This window comes from Aricia agestis, chromosome 12 (genome assembly GCF_905147365.1).
Source record: "Aricia agestis chromosome 12, ilAriAges1.1, whole genome shotgun sequence".
In the NCBI taxonomy this organism is placed as follows: Eukaryota; Metazoa; Arthropoda; class Insecta; order Lepidoptera; family Lycaenidae; genus Aricia; species Aricia agestis.
In genome coordinates this window covers 4,717,429-4,736,925 of record NC_056417.1, presented here as the reverse complement: position 1 = coordinate 4,736,925, position 19,497 = coordinate 4,717,429, and the positions used below count along the sequence as shown (strand labels likewise).

The 19,497-nt window shown below is 35.7% G+C and overlaps 1 protein-coding gene across 1 annotated transcript in view; it reads right to left on the bottom strand.

The window, feature by feature from the left end:
* LOC121732229 (voltage-dependent T-type calcium channel subunit alpha-1G) overlaps positions 1-19,497 on the bottom strand; it is a 181,590-nt gene that overhangs the window by 144,742 nt on the left and 17,351 nt on the right. The window contains exon 2 of the mRNA XM_042122044.1: positions 2,506-2,606. The gene's annotated coding sequence lies outside the window, so the exon portion shown is untranslated. The remainder of the gene's footprint in view (positions 1-2,505; positions 2,607-19,497) is intronic.

Here is a 19,497-nt window from a genome sequence, read left to right as displayed (position 1 = left end):
ATGAGATGTTTGAATTGTCATTTCTTGGTGAATTTGTAAGCTATCCAAGTCATTCTTTGACCGATGTTTCTATTTTTGGAAGGTCATTCAATTACCAATAAGAAAAAAAAAATAGTCATCATGACTATTCCAGCAAATGCACACCTATATGCGTATATCGTGGAACCGTTTTTTGAATCTCTCACTATTTTACAGACTTTATTATTTCTAGGTATTAATATGGTATATTATTACCTACTACCTATCATACGAATAATAATAATAGCTCCCACACCGGTTTCGGTGACGGTGGCCGGTTTCATTGAAACCAGGCCAGCTACGCAGAAGTAATTTTATAGTGCCCAAGTGTGTGCGCAGTACACAAAAGCACTCTTTATTCCTTTACTCTCATAACCCAGTGGGACGGAAGACCGACACGACGATCAGCCTGCATTGTCCTAACCAAACTTGGAAATAACCTGTTTCCAACGCGGGAATCGAATCCACGACCTCCGAGTCAAGAGCGCTCTTTACCACTGGACCACGGAGGCGTCATACGAATAAGGTAGTATAATAATTAGTGTCCAAGCATAGTCTAGCAAGAACTAGACAACTAGACGTTGCCAAACTTGACCCCAATTTAGCTCACGAAAGCCGTAGCAGTAATTATCTGTGTCTCGGTCAAAGGGAATGTGTTCTGAAAGGAAGTACAGGCCAGTCTTGCTGAAATGTCTAAAATGTTGTATGGTCGTATACAAGAAACTTGAATATCAAGAGTTATTCGATGGTACAATATTCTGCTTTTCCCGACAATTTGGATATAACGTCTTTTTGTACCTATCATTTTAACCGTCGATATTCTCAGCTTTAAATACTAAAAGCTCTAACTTAGCACAATGTCTGACAGCGCTCAGAAACATTTAATGATGATTAAATTTCAATTTAATGAAGAGTTTGACAAATAATGTATGGGGTTTATGTCAAAATCTTTATTTTATAAGAGTTAAGTTAATAATATTAGTCTCTGAGTGCGGCAGTTAAAATACTAAGGGCCTGATTCACCACTTTCTGATAAGTGTTGAATGGGCTATCCACCACTTAACTTGACAGATGAAGTATGGAGAATCTGTCAAAAAATTGTGAATAGCCTATTCGTCACTTATCAGGAAGTGGTGAAACAGGACCTACGGGGCTGAAATGGTCACATTTAGCAATTCCTCTCAATCAATTCAGCAAATGAATTGTCAAAACTGTCAAACTGACAGATGCCAAATCAGTACAAAAATACAGTAATGAATTGCAAGCAGAGGTGCATTTTGCGATTTTAGAAAAATGAATCATAATGTGATTCATATCGTGATTTTTCAAAGCGACCATTTTAGGTTGCCGTGCAATATAATTGCCGTATCCAAAATCGTAGTATGTTCGTTCTCAAAACACAAAGTATTTTTATATGGCGTCCTAAAAAATTATGCCATCCATATCTTCATAGTCCATGACATCCGTATGGAGCTTTTCAGTCCCGGAAAAGGATATAGTTTTCATCACGAAAAAAACACACGTTTATGCTTAAAAACCACACTGTCCGGTACTGATAAAAAAAAGGCGTAAGTGAGCCTTATACACCCAATATAATAAATGATAGACAACTAGTCATTGCAAAGCTAATATATTTCGGGTCTACATTTCGATACCTTCCGTTCAGTAAGTGATATGAATAGGCTCATACATCTAATACCGCCAGTCTACGGACTGGACCGTTAGTAAATATGTCACGAAACGATCCTTTTGATTGAGTAAATCACGTATTTCAAATAAAGTTAGGTTTAGGATTGGTAAAAAGGGCCAAAAAGCATGATTTATTTTTCAGGGTAGAAAACATACTGTTCTTGAGAGTTGTGTCCCAACATACGTATTGTATCGTGTAGGTACATTCGTCTATATATAGACTATATTTAAAATAAAAATTTAATTTTCTCAGCAAAACTCGACAACGGCTGAACCAATTTAGCTTATTTTCACCGGGTCTTCTAGTAATGTATATTTCTTTAAACATAATAATTCCAAACGGATAAACGACTACGGTTAAAATCAAATAACTATCCAAACAATGTAACAATAAACTTTAACTATAATGGTGGTTCCGAAACAGTTTTTCTAAGATGGGTTAAATGATATTCAATATAATGTTTCCCTTGCTCCTTTGATTTTTTTCAAGGGTGGAGGAGTGGCACAAAACACCAACTTTCATTTAAGGCACACTTGTATGAAAGTGCACGAACAATATTTGGTTACCTCAAACGATATGCAAATAACCAGGGATATTTTGTTTGGACAAAAATAACAGTTTTATTTTACTTTTGTTTAACATTTACTCGCTATAAAAATTTAGATATAAATAATACACTTTGATATTACATTGTTAAAATATACATAATAATATTATGTCTGACTGATTTCTTTACTAGATACCTAGTACCTATAGGTACTAAAACTTAAAAAGTATAGAGTTAAGTCTTCACTTACCAATTACTATTCTTGTCATTAGTTCACTGTCACTAAACCTCTTAACTTAAACGTAACTTTGATGGTACTTTCACTTGTGAGCCGACCACAGTCACTATTATCTGAAAAGAAAGAAAAAAATTATTACATAATAAATTCTAAATAAGTATAGGAAAATGTTTTGCATGGGTTTAAAACTAATTTGTCATACAATATTGCGGCATAGATGTATAGAAAAACGTTAGGTGTGAAGATTTGAAAATTGTTACTGCTTTATTAAACCGTAACTAGAAACCTTAGTCAAAGCTGTTAAATCCTGAGTTATGAGAGGCAGGAACCAAAATTCACACTCTCCTTTATATTCTGTACAACTTGAAATGTCATGCAGGTGTATAATCGGCTTAATTAAAAACACAATAAATGTATAATTCAAAAAGGAACGAACATAAAATTGCGGTACGTCCATTATCATGCGCGCTCGTGAAAACAAAAGGAATAACAAATATAATATAATAGTTAGTAATTGCATTTATTAATAATTCCCACAAAAGGAACGGTAAGAGTAAAATATTCTCTTTGGTCTTCGAGATGCTCAATTATTCACAGAAGCGGTTTTACGGGTTAATCAATATTATGAGCAGAACTTTTGAGAAATGACGTGGGAGAGCCATGTTTCGGCACGAATGGGCCGGCTCGACCGGAGAAATACCACGTTCTCACAGAAAACCGGCGCGAAACAGCGCTTGCGCAGTGTTTCGCCGAGTGAGTGAGTTTACCGGAGGCCCAATCCCCTACCCTATTCCCTTCCCTACTCTCCCCTACTCCCTTCCCTTCCCATACCTACCCTCCCCTATCCCAGAAAATGTACGGTACCGCGTGATAAATTTATTTTGACGCGTTATCTAGTTTTATTTAATTTGAAAGGTCTATTTTCAAATAACTAGGCAATATATTTTTGGCCTACTTTTTGGATGTATATTCGATCACAATGCGTTTATTTCTGTCGGTAAATGAATTAGGTTTGGTATGTTCAATGTTCATCGCTAAAATATATTGAAGTACTTGAATATTATAGTACAGTTGGATAGAAATATCTGTTTATATAAAAATGAATTTTAAATTTATAGTTAGTCTCGCTTAAACTAGAAAAGCGATGGAACCGATTTGGCTTATTTTACTCTTGAAATATTTGTGAAGGAATTTTTTTTATTAATTAGGAAGAAATAGATACAAAGTCCACCGGATATATTGCAATCAAAATTATAAACTTCGAACACATTTTTTTTAACTTATCTTTGCTATGAATACACTGAGTCTAACCAACTTTTTGTATCGTAGCATCTTTTGAACGCGCTACTATACTCCACTCGGGCTAACTTGTCGCTAGAGGTCATTGACTCCCTGTCAAAAACTTGTCATTTTCCATATAAAACCACGATTGACAATATCTGACACTTCATTGTCAATCGCGGTTTATATGGAAAATTACAAGTTTTTGACAGGGAGTCAATGACTGCTAGCGACAAGTTAGCCCGAGTGGAGTATAGTACATGCCGTTGATAATCCGACAAAATATCGACATGTTGCACACGTCTTAACAGAATATTGGCAGAAACATTCTCAAATGTCGAACAAAACTTTTTGTTTACTGTCTACGCTGGTGCTGTCTTTGGTCTGAAAACATTTTTGCACACATTAACAGTAATAGTTGGGGAGGGGATAGGGCATTTCGGGACAAGCTAGAGCACGTCAGATTAAGCTTGTATAGGCTTCCGACATTTCGTATTCCGTATTATAAGCTTCGCAGATATTTTATTTTGCACTCAACTAAATGATTTAGTCCTTGTTGTCTAAAATATATTTATAAATAACCTAAATAAGCAATTTTCTGGATATATATTTTCTTTTTCAGAACTTTAAAATGGCTGCAGTTTCTGAACCCACCGCTAAAATAAAAAACCCTCTTATTATTTTTTTAACAGTTTTACCTAATATAATAAACCTACTAGGTCTCCATGACGCTCGAGTGACTACAAAATTAGCATCTTCTCCTCCCCTTTTTTTAACATGGGGAAATGCTTTACGCATCAACGGCAAATTGGGGATATCGGCTGGGGTATATGGGACTACACTAAAACCCCATGGTGCGCCACTCATCGCTTAAGGCAGAGTTGTGGGTATGATAGAACTTACTGCAACTCAACCTTCCCCTCCCCTACTATAATATATTATAGTAGGGGAGGGGAATATAATATATCCTACTCCGTTGCAAATCGTACAATTTTCCGGGATAAAAAGTATCCTATGTCCTTTCCCGGGCCTTGAAGGATCTCCAAACCCAGTAAAATCGGTTCGACGGTTTGGGCGTGAAGAGGTAACAGACAGACGGACAGATGGACAGACAGATAGACACACTTTCGCAATGTGATATATTAGTATGGATTCTTTATTATCATCCAGAATTACAGATTAATTTGGGATATACGCAGCCCACTGTACTATCAAATCAGTGCCATGGACACAATGACGTAGAGGTAGCTTTTAGTTATCAACTTGTCCATTAGCCATTTCGGTTTACCATACATCTGTGTTAGTAATTTATATTTGATACACTACCGTACGATAGGGATGTGAATATATCGATGTTTTGATAAAATACCTGCACCGTTTTGAAATGGTCGTTCACCGCTTGAACCGCTGCACCGTTTTGAAAGGCATTTGATTTTAATTTTCAATTTAACAATAAAGTGCTTGCTGATTTACAATTTAGGGAGATCGCAGACGACATACTTTTTGTGCGATCGAGTCTGCGGCGCCCATACAGTCGGCATGGCGCGGAACAAAAAGTATGTGGTCTGCGATCTCTCTTATCTTATTGTACAATTTTCTGAGTTGATAAGACTTCTACATAATGATAACGTTTTATAGACAGTAGACAGAAAGCTTACAAAATTTTTAATCATGTCAAATCTTAAATATAAAGTTTAAGTTTCAAATTTTTTATCGATATAATTTTAGCCATCACTACCAGTACTCAAATTAGTTTATGAGTAAAGCGAAGCATAATTGAAGTGGGTACGTGAATAGCGAACTAGGAAGTCAATATTATACCAGCATAACATACTGGTGTAAAAAACTTTGAACAGTGGTTCATAGCTATAAATGCTATAGTGTATAACTATTCAGTGTATACTCTTACGAGTATACACTGAATAGTTATACACTATACAGGGTGTAACAAAACTAAGTGTTAATACTTTAACGCCTCCGTGGTCTAGGTTTATAGAGCGCGGCTCTTGACTCGGAGGTAGTGGGTTCGATTCCCGCGTTGGAAACATGTTATTTCCAAGTTTGGTTAGGACAGTGCAGGCTGATCACCTGATTGTCTGACAAGTAAGATGATCCATGCGTCGGATGGGCATGTAAAAAATCTCTCGCCGGTCGTGTCGGTCTTCCGTCCCACTGGGTTATGAGAGTAAAGGAATAGAGAGTGCTCTTGTGTACTGCGCACACACTTGGGCACTATAAAATTACTCCTGCGTAGCTGGCCTGGTTTCAATGAAACCGGCCACCGTCACCGGTATGGGAGCTATTATATTATTAAGTATATAATACTTTAGGACGTGCATGTGTCCTTTATATTAAGGAGAAATACCACGTTCTCACAGAAAACCGGCGTGAAACAGCGCTTGCGCTGTGTTTCGCCGAGTGAGTGAGTTTACCGGAGGCCCAATCCCCTACCCTTATACCTTATAATACCCTTCCCTACCCTCCCCTATTACCCTATTCCCTCTTAAAAGGCCGGCAACGCACCTGCAGCTCTTCTGATGCTGCGAGTGTCCATGGGCGACGGAAGTTGCTTTCCATCAGGTGAACCGTTTGCTCGTTTGCCCCCCTTATTTCATAAAAAAAATATTATAGAGTTCACTGTGAAAGTAGTAGCGCTGAAATACTTACTTATAACTTTTATTTGTATGTCTCTACCTCATTTGCCTATACTGTATAAAAAATGTCTATTTCAATGATGATAATTACTTTCATAATGAACTACATCTGTATTATAAGGGACATGAGCACATCCTAAAGCATCATTACTTATGTTTGGGACATTCTGTATAACAGAATATAAATAAATAAATAAAATATCTTTTTATTCAAAATGGGTATCATGATACACTTTTTGAAAGTCGAACGAAGAAACTACGTTGCCTACCACCGGTTCGGGAACTACCCGAAAACTACCCTATAGAAAATGTTCTTGCTCTGAAACTGTTAACACCATTTATTTTGTGCTTTAGTTCAGAATTTCTATGAAAAAATACAGTTGTTAATATTTTCAATCGTATTTATTACCTATATTTGCTGTTTAGTGTTTTTTAGGAATTTGATATTTTAAAATTATACAAAATTTATAATATTACACTCGATTTATTTTCGTCAAACATTTAGTGAGCTGTGAAATAGTGTCTCTATTTCAGCTAGGAACAATGTAGAATGCAGGAGTCTTAAAGAAATGAAAATACGAGTCTGTTTGTCTGTTACGTAAAAATATATTTTGTCTTATACGCCAACCAACCATCTGCGTAGTGGACATAAAAAGTATCCTATTTTATCCCGGGACTCAAAGTACCAAATTTTAGGAAATGGGGATAGTCAATTTTTTTTTAATTTTGCTCATTACAAAAACATTTCGACGAATAAGGTCAGTAATCGTTTTTCTGTTATATAAACGAAAAAATACCCATTAGTTACTTATATTTTTGAACAAATATGTTTAACCTTTGTTGGACCTTCAATGGCGTTAAATTAGCAATAAATTCGACCAACATTACGTTTCGAACTTTTCGCTCGCTTTCACATAATGAGAACTTGCATTTGACGAACCAGCCATTATAAATAAGATGGAAAGGAAATTTAAAACATACTGCAGAGGTCAATTGGCCGCCGATGATGACGTCAAATCGAAACTTTAAAAATTCATTGAAAAAAAAAAAACTAGCTAATGAATTTCAAAATTATTTAATTTATATTTTTAGATTACTCTATTTTAACGAAAAAAAAATGTACATGTGATTTTTTTTGGACAGTGCCCATTCGGTTTAGCGTTTGGGCGTGAAGAGATAACAGACAGACAGACACACTTTCAATTTTAATTAGTACGGATCATGATGGAAGTAGGATCAAAATCAGTAGGATCAAAATCGGCAATCTAATTTGTCATTGTGTATCTTTCTCTTTAATCAACACAAACCATATTTTTTCGTTTTTAAAATACAAAGAGCTCAATTATTGTTGAAAGTGAAGTGAGTTAGTTACTCGTGTCAATTATGACGAGTGCCTGCATCAGGTGCCTCGAGTTTTTGTAATTGCGTTGCCCAAACAAGCGAATTAAAACCCGCGAACCGTGTGCAATTGCAGGCTAAATTTGAAAACATCGACATCCATAGTTTTACTACTGCCCTTCACTAAGTGCCTGTTTCACGACTTCCTGATAAAGTGCCGGATAGGCTATCCACAACTTATTTGACACATACTTCATACTCTATCTGTCAAGTAGTGAAACACCCCCTTAATGTTATTTTATTTTATAATAATACTCTAAATTGGGCACAACAATGTATTCGTTAATCAACCGGGAACTGTACATTATGATAGAATATAAAATATCCTAAAGTATCAGAATACAATGTCTGCAAAACCTCCATAGTGGATTTCAGTTTAAATCAGCTGTTAGTCAGCAGTTACAACATATTTTAATCTAATCTAGGGATTAACTATCCTGTAGCATACCCCGGAACACAAAGTAATACCGAATTTCATTAAAATCTATGTAGTGGTTAAGCCGTTTAGTAATAACTGGTAGGCATATTTTTGTATTAAGACTAATAGCATGGATGTACTCGTAATATTTTGAATTCCCTACTACATATTTAACTCATACCAAAAAGTGAATTCCAAGCGTTTACTGTAAAATAACAAAAACATATTCTCTACGATAGAGCGTCCCACCCCTATTTCACTTTAGGGCTTAAAACATCGCCTGGAGATAACAAAACATTATTCACCTGAATCACGGGCTGAATTCCGTTGGAAATACCGAAAAATCCTCACATAGTAACATAAGAGACCGTTTTTATGGTCTCGCTACATGATGCTTAATTCAGTATTTTATACGTGAGGAAGCTTGTGCGTTAGAAAGGACATATTTTGATAAGTCCGTAATTATTCAAAAGCGAAATATACAGGGTGTAACAAAACAAAGTGTACTTGTGGGTAGGTATGCGTCCCGTATATTGGGTTTACTGTGAAAGTAGCCTCGCTGAAAGAGTAACATTTTTGTACGAGCAAGCGCACCGCGTCATGAATTTGCACATGCTGATAATTTCACAGTCACCTATATACAGAGGACTCATATACACCCCGAAGTATTATTTTTATTACTTTGGTTTGTTGCACCCTGTAGATAGAGAGAGAGAGATAGTCCTAATAAAAGATGGCGGACCTACTCTCTTATTCATTTAAGTTATGATGTATTTAATAGTTATATCTTAGGTTGATTAGGTTCAATATAATCGACCAAATAATCAATCATTCAACAAATCATTTTCCATTAGTATTTAGAAGCATAATTATTATAGTTAACGAAAATATTTTGCCTGCTTAAAAAATTCTTGCAAGATAATATCTACAGATTTTTTCATTACTTCTTGAAAACTGTCATATATTATTATCTTACCTAACTTTACATTATCTGTGAACTATTGTGTCACCCATAGACGTTACCATGGAGTTATTGTTGTTATGTTACTTTGTAAATATTATTGCAAATAAAACTACATTAATTTGCTGTTTAGTGTTTTTTAGGAATTTGATATTTTAAAATTATACAAAATTTATAATATTACACTCGATTTATTTTCGTCAAACATTTAGTGAGCTGTGAAATAGTGTCTCTATTTCAGCTAGGAACAATGTAGAATGCAGGAGTCTTAAAGAAATGAAAATACGAGTCTGTTTGTCTGTTACGTAAAAATATATTTTGTCTTATACGCCAACCAACCATCTGCGTAGTGGACATAAAAAGTATCCTATTTTATCCCGGGACTCAAAGTACCAAATTTTAGGAAATGGGGATAGTCAATTTTTTTTTAATTTTGCTCATTACAAAAACATTTCGACGAATAAGGTCAGTAATCGTTTTTCTGTTATATAAACGAAAAAATACCCATTAGTTACTTATATTTTTGAACAAATATGTTTAACCTTTGTTGGACCTTCAATGGCGTTAAATTAGCAATAAATTCGACCAACATTACGTTTCGAACTTTTCGCTCGCTTTCACATAATGAGAACTTGCATTTGACGAACCAGCCATTATAAATAAGATGGAAAGGAAATTTAAAACATACTGCAGAGGTCAATTGGCCGCCGATGATGACGTCAAATCGAAACTTTAAAAATTCATTGAAAAAAAAAAAACTAGCTAATGAATTTCAAAATTATTTAATTTATATTTTTAGATTACTCTATTTTAACGAAAAAAAAATGTACATGTGATTTTTTTTGGACAGTGCCCATTCGGTTTAGCGTTTGGGCGTGAAGAGATAACAGACAGACAGACACACTTTCAATTTTAATTAGTACGGATCATGATGGAAGTAGGATCAAAATCAGTAGGATCAAAATCGGCAATCTAATTTGTCATTGTGTATCTTTCTCTTTAATCAACACAAACCATATTTTTCGTTTTTAAAATACAAAGAGCTCAATTATTGTTGAAAGTGAAGTGAGTTAGTTACTCGTGTCAATTATGACGAGTGCCTGCATCAGGTGCCTCGAGTTTTTGTAATTGCGTTGCCCAAACAAGCGAATTAAAACCCGCGAACCGTGTGCAATTGCAGGCTAAATTTGAAAACATCGACATCCATAGTTTTACTACTGCCCTTCACTAAGTGCCTGTTTCACGACTTCCTGATAAAGTGCCGGATAGGCTATCCACAACTTATTTGACACATACTTCATACTCTATCTGTCAAGTAGTGAAACACCCCCTTAATGTTATTTTATTTTATAATAATACTCTAAATTGGGCACAACAATGTATTCGTTAATCAACCGGGAACTGTACATTATGATAGAATATAAAATATCCTAAAGTATCAGAATACAATGTCTGCAAAACCTCCATAGTGGATTTCAGTTTAAATCAGCTGTTAGTCAGCAGTTACAACATATTTTAATCTAATCTAGGGATTAACTATCCTGTAGCATACCCCGGAACACAAAGTAATACCGAATTTCATTAAAATCTATGTAGTGGTTAAGCCGTTTAGTAATAACTGGTAGGCATATTTTTGTATTAAGACTAATAGCATGGATGTACTCGTAATATTTTGAATTCCCTACTACATATTTAACTCATACCAAAAAGTGAATTCCAAGCGTTTACTGTAAAATAACAAAAACATATTCTCTACGATAGAGCGTCCCACCCCTATTTCACTTTAGGGCTTAAAACATCGCCTGGAGATAACAAAACATTATTCACCTGAATCACGGGCTGAATTCCGTTGGAAATACCGAAAAATCCTCACATAGTAACATAAGAGACCGTTTTTATGGTCTCGCTACATGATGCTTAATTCAGTATTTTATACGTGAGGAAGCTTGTGCGTTAGAAAGGACATATTTTGATAAGTCCGTAATTATTCAAAAGCGAAATATACAGGGTGTAACAAAACAAAGTGTACTTGTGGGTAGGTATGCGTCCCGTATATTGGGTTTACTGTGAAAGTAGCCTCGCTGAAAGAGTAACATTTTTGTACGAGCAAGCGCACCGCGTCATGAATTTGCACATGCTGATAATTTCACAGTCACCTATATACAGAGGACTCATATACACCCCGAAGTATTATTTTTATTACTTTGGTTTGTTGCACCCTGTAGATAGAGAGAGAGAGATAGTCCTAATAAAAGATGGCGGACCTACTCTCTTATTCATTTAAGTTATGATGTATTTAATAGTTATATCTTAGGTTGATTAGGTTCAATATAATCGACCAAATAATCAATCATTCAACAAATCATTTTCCATTAGTATTTAGAAGCATAATTATTATAGTTAACGAAAATATTTTGCCTGCTTAAAAAATTCTTGCAAGATAATATCTACAGATTTTTTCATTACTTCTTGAAAACTGTCATATATTATTATCTTACCTAACTTTACATTATCTGTGAACTATTGTGTCACCCATAGACGTTACCATGGAGTTATTGTTGTTATGTTACTTTGTAAATATTATTGCAAATAAAACTACATGAATTAACATTGTATATTTTAATACACAATATACAAAGAAATGGAGAAGAATACGCGCTACTACACGCGCTCAACTTACAAAACTAGAAAATTACGTAAACTCGAACGAAACTCTAACTCACGCGGAAATACAAACAAGACTGCAGTCCCTACAAGAAAGTCTACAGTCATTCAAAGAAGTACAACTGAAAATAGAATCGGAAATTGCAGATGACGAATTTGATAACGAAATGGAAATCAGGTACGAAATTGAAGAAAAATTTACACTATTAAAAACCATATTGCTAAATATGCCTGATCAAAGTGAACAAACCCTTACACAATCAATGTCGAATCCACAATTGGCTACCAACAGCCCAGCAGAATCTAAACCGAAAATAAACTTCCAAGCGCTACAAGAAAACGAAACTTTCAAGAATTTCACTCAGCGCCTAGCTGTATACTTTCTGTTGAACAATATCACAGATGCGAAATTCAAAGTGTACACGTTACTCTCGGCATTACCTCCTATACTTCACCAGAAACTCTACGACCTATGCTCTCCGGAAGAACCAATCAACATGAATTTTAAGGAACTAACAGATTTATTAGACGACTATATAGACCCTAAACCTAGCATGTGGGCATTACAACATCGTTTTATCTCCCGGCAACAACAAGAGGATGAAACTATTGCCATATACGCTGCAGAATTGAAGAGACTGTCACTTAATTGTGAATTCAAATGTCATAACTGCAAGAAATCTACATTAGAAAGCTTTCTATCACTGCAGTTTATTCGTGGCTTAAGAGATAGCGACATCAGAACAAAAATTCTTCAAGAAAGAGACACGCCACCATTTGCAAAGCTAATTCAGATAGCCTCAGCAATGGAAATGGGGAAAGATGAGAATAAAAACATATCGCAGGACTTAAATAGAGCATGGAACACGAACGCTGTAACATCTACAAGAAGACAACTTCGGCCAACTACTTCGACAAAAATAAATATGAAACGCAGATCACCAATCACAATAAGAGACTTAAGGGGGAAATGCTACCGTTGCGGAAAGGAAGACCACCAGTCAAATGAGTGCAGTGCCCTAAAAATTACCTGTTCAAAATGCAATAAGAAAGGGCATCTGGCACGCGTCTGCCTTCAAAGAACACCACCGACACACCAAATGGAACACACTACGAGTAGTGAAGAGAGCTTGTGTGACATTAATCTTATTAAAAGCGAAATTTCCGAAAAATACATGATTCCTATTAAAATTGAAAATACACAGGTTAACATGGAATTTGACACTGGAGCTACCTTGTCCTCGATTTCACTTAAGCTGTACAATGAATTAAAAATTAAAACGAGAATTTTCAAAACAGACATGAAATTCAGAACATACACAGGAGAAATTTTCAAGCCAGTCGGAGTGACTTACGTCAAATGCTCCTACAAACATCAATGTTTCAAGGGAAAACTATACATTATTAATCAAGACGTAGACCCTATTTTTGGTAGAAGTTGGATGAAGGAAATTTCAATCAATCTGGCAGATATGCGAGCAATACACACAGCCACACCTAAACTAGAGAAGCTTATAGAGGAATACTCGAATACGGTATTTAAATCTGATTTAGGAATGATACCTAACTACAAAGCCCATTTGAACCTAAAGGAAGATGTCCAACCTATTTTTATTAAACCTCGAAGAATTCCTTACGCCTTAAAAGACAAGGTTGATAAGGAAATAGATCGACTTAGCAGAGAAGGAGTGATCACTAAAATAGATCATTCGGATTGGGGCACACCGATCGTCCCCGTCGTGAAACCAAACGGCAGTATCCGCCTATGTGCCGACTACAAGGTAACCCTAAACAAGGTAATAAAGGACGAACAATACCCTATACCTATTATCGAGGACATATTCGCTGAAATGAACGGAGGTAAATTCTTCTGCACTTTGGACATTACCCAAGCCTACCTCAACATGGTAACGCGGACTACCTATCTAGATTCCCTGTGGAAACAGTGCACGAAACCTACGAAGACCAGCATTGCATCTATCAACGCGCTCAAATCAACGTTTTAGACATCAATCCAATGACCATTGTCCGGGAAACGCGGAATGATGAGGAACTAAATACCTTGCGAGAGGCCCTACAAAATGGCAGATCCTTACGCGCAATAGGTTTCAATGACAATGAATTCACGCTTCAGGATGACTGTATCCTCAAGGGAACTCGAGTCGTTATACCACAAAACCTACGAGAGCAAGTACTAGACGAACTCCATGCCGGGCACAGTGGTATAGTCAAAATGAAGGCTCTAGCTCGCAGCCACGTTTATTGGAGAAATATCGATAGAGACATCGAACAGAAAGTAAAGTCATGTAGGGCGTGCCGTTTACAACAAAACGAACCCCCTAAGGCCCCACTACATCATTGGGAGCAACCGACGGGGCCGTGGCAAAGGCTGCACATCGATTTTGCCGGACCGATTCAAGGCCAACAGCTCTTAATAATCGTGGACGCATTTACAAAATGGGTTGAAATACTACCAACAAAAAATACCACAAGTTCCTGGTGTATTAAGAAACTAAGGGAATTATTTTCCATCTTTGGAATCCCATATACACTTGTGTCAGATAACGGACGTCAATTTGTATCAGCAGAATTTACGGATTTCATGGATAAATGCGGAATAGTACATAAAACGTCAGCTCCTTACCATCCGGCCACAAACGGGCAAGCCGAACGCTACGTACAGACCATTAAAAAGGCAATACGTGCAATGGAGGGGGAGGAAGGCGACTTACTAAGTAAGCTAGTGACGGTCAAGACGCGTCTGAGACGCACCCCCAACAGCGAGGGACAAAGTCCGTACCAGCTAATGTTTGGCCGTGACATTCGAACTTCCCTTCACGCTATGTTTCGCAAAATACCGCAGACTACTTCGAGAGCCAGCATCGACATGCCCACAGTTAAGATGTTCACACCAGGCGACCGGGTCCAAGTCAGGGCCTACGGCTCCCAGAGATGGGCCTTTGGAACGATCTTACGACGTCTGGGCCAACTGCATTATGAGGTCCAAACAGATTCAGGAACAGTCTGGCGCCGGCATGTAGAGCAGCTTTTGCCTGCTCCAGGAATTCGAGAATAGCGGCGGAGGGCTGTCATATATTATTATCTTACCTAACTTTACATTATCTGTGAACTATTGTGTCACCCATAGACGTTACCATGGAGTTATTGTTGTTATGTTACTTTGTAAATATTATTGCAAATAAAACTACATGAATTAACATTGTATATTTTAATACACAATATCTTGAAAACTTACACCACTTTCTCTTTTTATCGAATAAATCGGTGCTTTTTATCATCCTACAAATCGAAATATTGTAGAGGAGGCGTTATGAGACCATTCCTTACAGGCGGACAGGTTTGGGGTTGTGGGATCGGAAAAATATATTCACTTACAGCGGGGGATTACTCAATAGTTCATGGAATGGTTTAGGACGCCATTCTCACGACAAATGACGGAGAAATTGGCTTGCTCTGATATATTTCATTTGTAAAGGTTACTCGAAATATTTATTGAAATAGTTTGGGATCGCGGGAAATGACTTGGCGAATACATACTAATATTGTAAATGCGAAAATGTGTCCGCCTGTTCAGCCTCAGGCCCCAGTTTAGTTCTAACGCCGTGGCCGGTTAGATCATTAGACAACAATTATAATAGGTACCAAATTAGAGATATTGTGACGTTACAAAATTTAGGAACCCTTCCCCACCCCTATTACTCAATGTAAGAACACTTCGTCAACCGCCTTCTCCATTATCGTGTGAAGGCTTCTGTGCATGTCATATAGTATAGACGGCAAGTGGGTATATAAACGTCAATATACCTACACCAATCAGATGATCGATACGGGAACGTTTTTACGCGCATACCTCAAGGTCGCTGATTGGCTAATTGTTCCCCAAATTTCATATTATTATCCATGACATTTGTAAATTTTAAAATATACGCTAAATTCTATCACTGTTACCTCTATACGCCTAAACCGCTAAACCGATTTTGATGGGATTTGGTATGCAAGTACTTGGTGTTCCGGCAAAGGACAAAGGATATTTTTTCCGTTTTTTGCGCGTTAAACGAATTTTGGATCAACGGAGTGGCAGCCGTTAACCATTTTCAAATATTATATCACAAGTCGTGCTCAGCTTATGTCTGAACGTAATCTATCAATCAAAATATGGATTAGTCACAAAAATGTTTGCCGAGATAATGTTTCATGATGGAGATTATTGGCTTGACTTCGTCTACACAAAATATAGTATAGCTTATTAGGGTTCCGTTTAAGGGTCCAGTATAGTCAACCAAGTTTTGTGGATTACAGAACCCTATAACGGAAATCTAACGAGCTGATTTTTTTGTATATTGATAGATTAATAGTCATATTATAATTTAAAAGTAGTAACACTGTCCTACAAATAAATCAGTCTATATTTTAGGACCATCAAGTCAAAGTATGAAATCCTTTCTATCTCTGTTAGCTACCACTTTCGAGATTTTTCGCAGATAAAAATGTTGTTCGTCTTATCAAAATTAAGCTACTCACAAAAATTAGCTTAATAGTAATAAAAAAAATGTTATATGGCCTCCGTATTATTACGAAAACAGTCAAATGCTTAAGTATTATAATTTATAACATTAGATGATGCCCGCACCTCTGTTACGTCAAAGTTCGCTTATTGTGCGGGAACTGTACATTTTTCGGGATAAAAACTATCATAATAATATGACCTTTCTCCGGAATCAAATTATATCACAATACCAATTTCAACAAAATCAGTTCAGCGGTTTGGGCGTTGTTACCTCTTTAGTTCTATTATAGTTTCTCTAACAATATAAGAAAGAAAAAGGAAATTAATTGTAGAAGAGGAATTAGAAAATAAAAGTAACCGCGCCAGAATAAAATCTTTATCCAATTTTTAAACCTGCTAAGCCCAATTATTATCGTTTAATAATGATTAAATATTTGTACGAAAAATTAGAAAAAAAGTAACTTTATATTTTTAACCCAAATTTAAAACGAGAGCAACAGCCGGCCGCGTTCTCGGCATTATTTTTTATTGTTGCCATTATAATAAAAATTTAAAAGCTGGGAAAATATTTCCACTTAATTTTTCCTCTATTAAAGGTATTCCTTCTGAATTGAATGCCTCGTAAAATCAAACTATAAAATACACTTTAGCGAACGCAATTTTTACATTGGAAAAATAAGTTAACAATGGTGTAGAGTCTACAAAAAATCTTAATAGTCTACAATGTAGACTATTAAGATTTTTTAATACTTAATATTATATTTATTATGCTTGGGAAATACTTGATTACAACTATACTTGATTACAAATATACCTAATATTGTAAAACTACGTTCTTATACAAGAGGAGTGTAATAAAATCGGTCAAGTGCGAGTCGGACTCGCGCACCAAGGGTTCCGTACCGTTATAGAGCGCAAATAGGGAACATTTTTATTTTTTAAATGGGATTAATTTTAAATTAATAATTTTTTTTTTAAATTTTGTTATTTAATATTGAAGTACCTTATAATTGAGGATTACGGATTACGAGCCAAAAAGACCAAAAAATAACGTTTGTTGTATGGTGCCCCCATATTTAAGGGGGCCCCATACAACAAACGTTATTTTTTTACCCTTTAAATATTATAATATATTATAAATTTTGCCCGCTTTTGCATTAAGAAATATTATTAATAATCAAAGTCTCACCCCGATCGGTTTAAAATCGACAAAGCTTCATGAAATCTTTTATCTCTTTGGGGGTAGAATGGATCACAATCCTTTCTTAACGGATGCCTACGTCATAACATCTACCCGCTTGCCAAATTTCAACCCGATCCGTCCAGTGGTTTGGGCTGTGCGTTGATAGATCACTATGTCAGTCAGTCAGTCGTCTTAGAGTTATATATTTTATATTTATATTATATTATATTTAGATAACGAATTAAAAACAACAACAATTCTTAGGTTTCGGCTACTCATGTGTGATTAAATAATATAGCCTAAAACAAAATAGTCGTTGGATTTACTGTAAATTACAGTAGATATAGTACCCACGTTTACAATACATTTTCTCGCCTTTGAGGTGTCTTTCCTGATTCCTCGGAATCTGCTCTATGTATATTCCCAATTTCGTCAATATCAATCCAAAACCAACAAACCTTCTCTCTCCATATAGTTTAGATAAAGATTATACTGTAGTTTTAGTCTTACATAAACCCCGCAATTCGGCACATATTCAAGTCATTAATATTTAATACTAATACCGTTTCACGTAGCGAATTTCAGTTTCATTTCGATCTTGACCCAAAAACCCAGATTATGGGCAATCGGTACAGATACAAGGTGAATCCCATAATTGTGCTCGATGTATGACATATCCCATAGGAAACATGGCCACCATGATGAATAGTTTGAACAGAGGGACCATTTGGAAATGTAAATCTTTTCATACAAAACGTTTCGTCCCGCTGTTTACACATACGTTGTTTTATCGCACGAATACGTTTTTTTTCAAGATTTATCACCACTTGAAATTTTTTAAAAAGTAATAACTATATTATTTTAATAATATTATTATGATTAGGCACACAAAAGAATAATAATTATAAATAACTAGCTATCCGCGTGAACTTCGTGTCACTTAAAAACCTTCCCTGGACTTCTACGAATATTTTAAGACTAAAATCAGACCAATCCGTTCAGCCGTTTTCGAGCTTTAGCGTTACTAACACAATTGAAAATCCATTTTTATACATATAGATATATAATTATAGTAAATATGCAAGTAATATAAACTATCCTGTAACTGAAATAATATGATTGTTACAGAGTAACAGAATCAAGTGGCGCCGTACTGGTACTGTTATTATTTTAGTAAGTTTATTTTGAATGTATAAATCTAGTACAAAATTAGAATATTGCACTTAAGGTGGCTTTATAAAATCATATTTGAATTTTGAACTAAGTTTACGAGTTCACAAATAGCATCGAGTAAATATAATATAGAAGGCAATAAATGTATTTATAGCGAATTCCTGAAAACCGATAATATGCGTGATCACTGATCATAGTTGGCATTTGGCACGTTTAAACGAAAATCGGTGTACGTACTTTATCAGAATTAGTTACGTACTGTGAAAACATAACATAACAGTATAGCAATATGACATAGGGACTAATATTGCTATACTGTGGTAGAGGTAAAAAATCGTTAGATAAAAAAAAATAGCACCCAAGTTTTTTTGGTTAAATGTACTCTCCTAATGATACCTAAGCCCTGGAAAAAATTTGGCAAGAAGGTTTAATTGCAGCCTGTATAGAGTTTAATGTAAAAGTGGCAGTGCTGAAAGAGCAAATGTTTTTTTGTGATTTGTATGGGCAAGCGCCCGCGTGTCATGAGTTTTCCCATACAAAAGTGAAAAAAAATTGGTCTTTCAGCGCTGCTACTTTCACAGTGAACTCTCTATAAGGAACACATACACACCCTAAAGTATAATCACTTAGTTTTGTTACACCCTGTATAAACACATTTTTGATCATTATTATTATTAAGAAGGGATGACAGCATTTTCTAATAGAGTACGGATTTTTTTCGTCTGCTGCACGTGGAAAACTTGT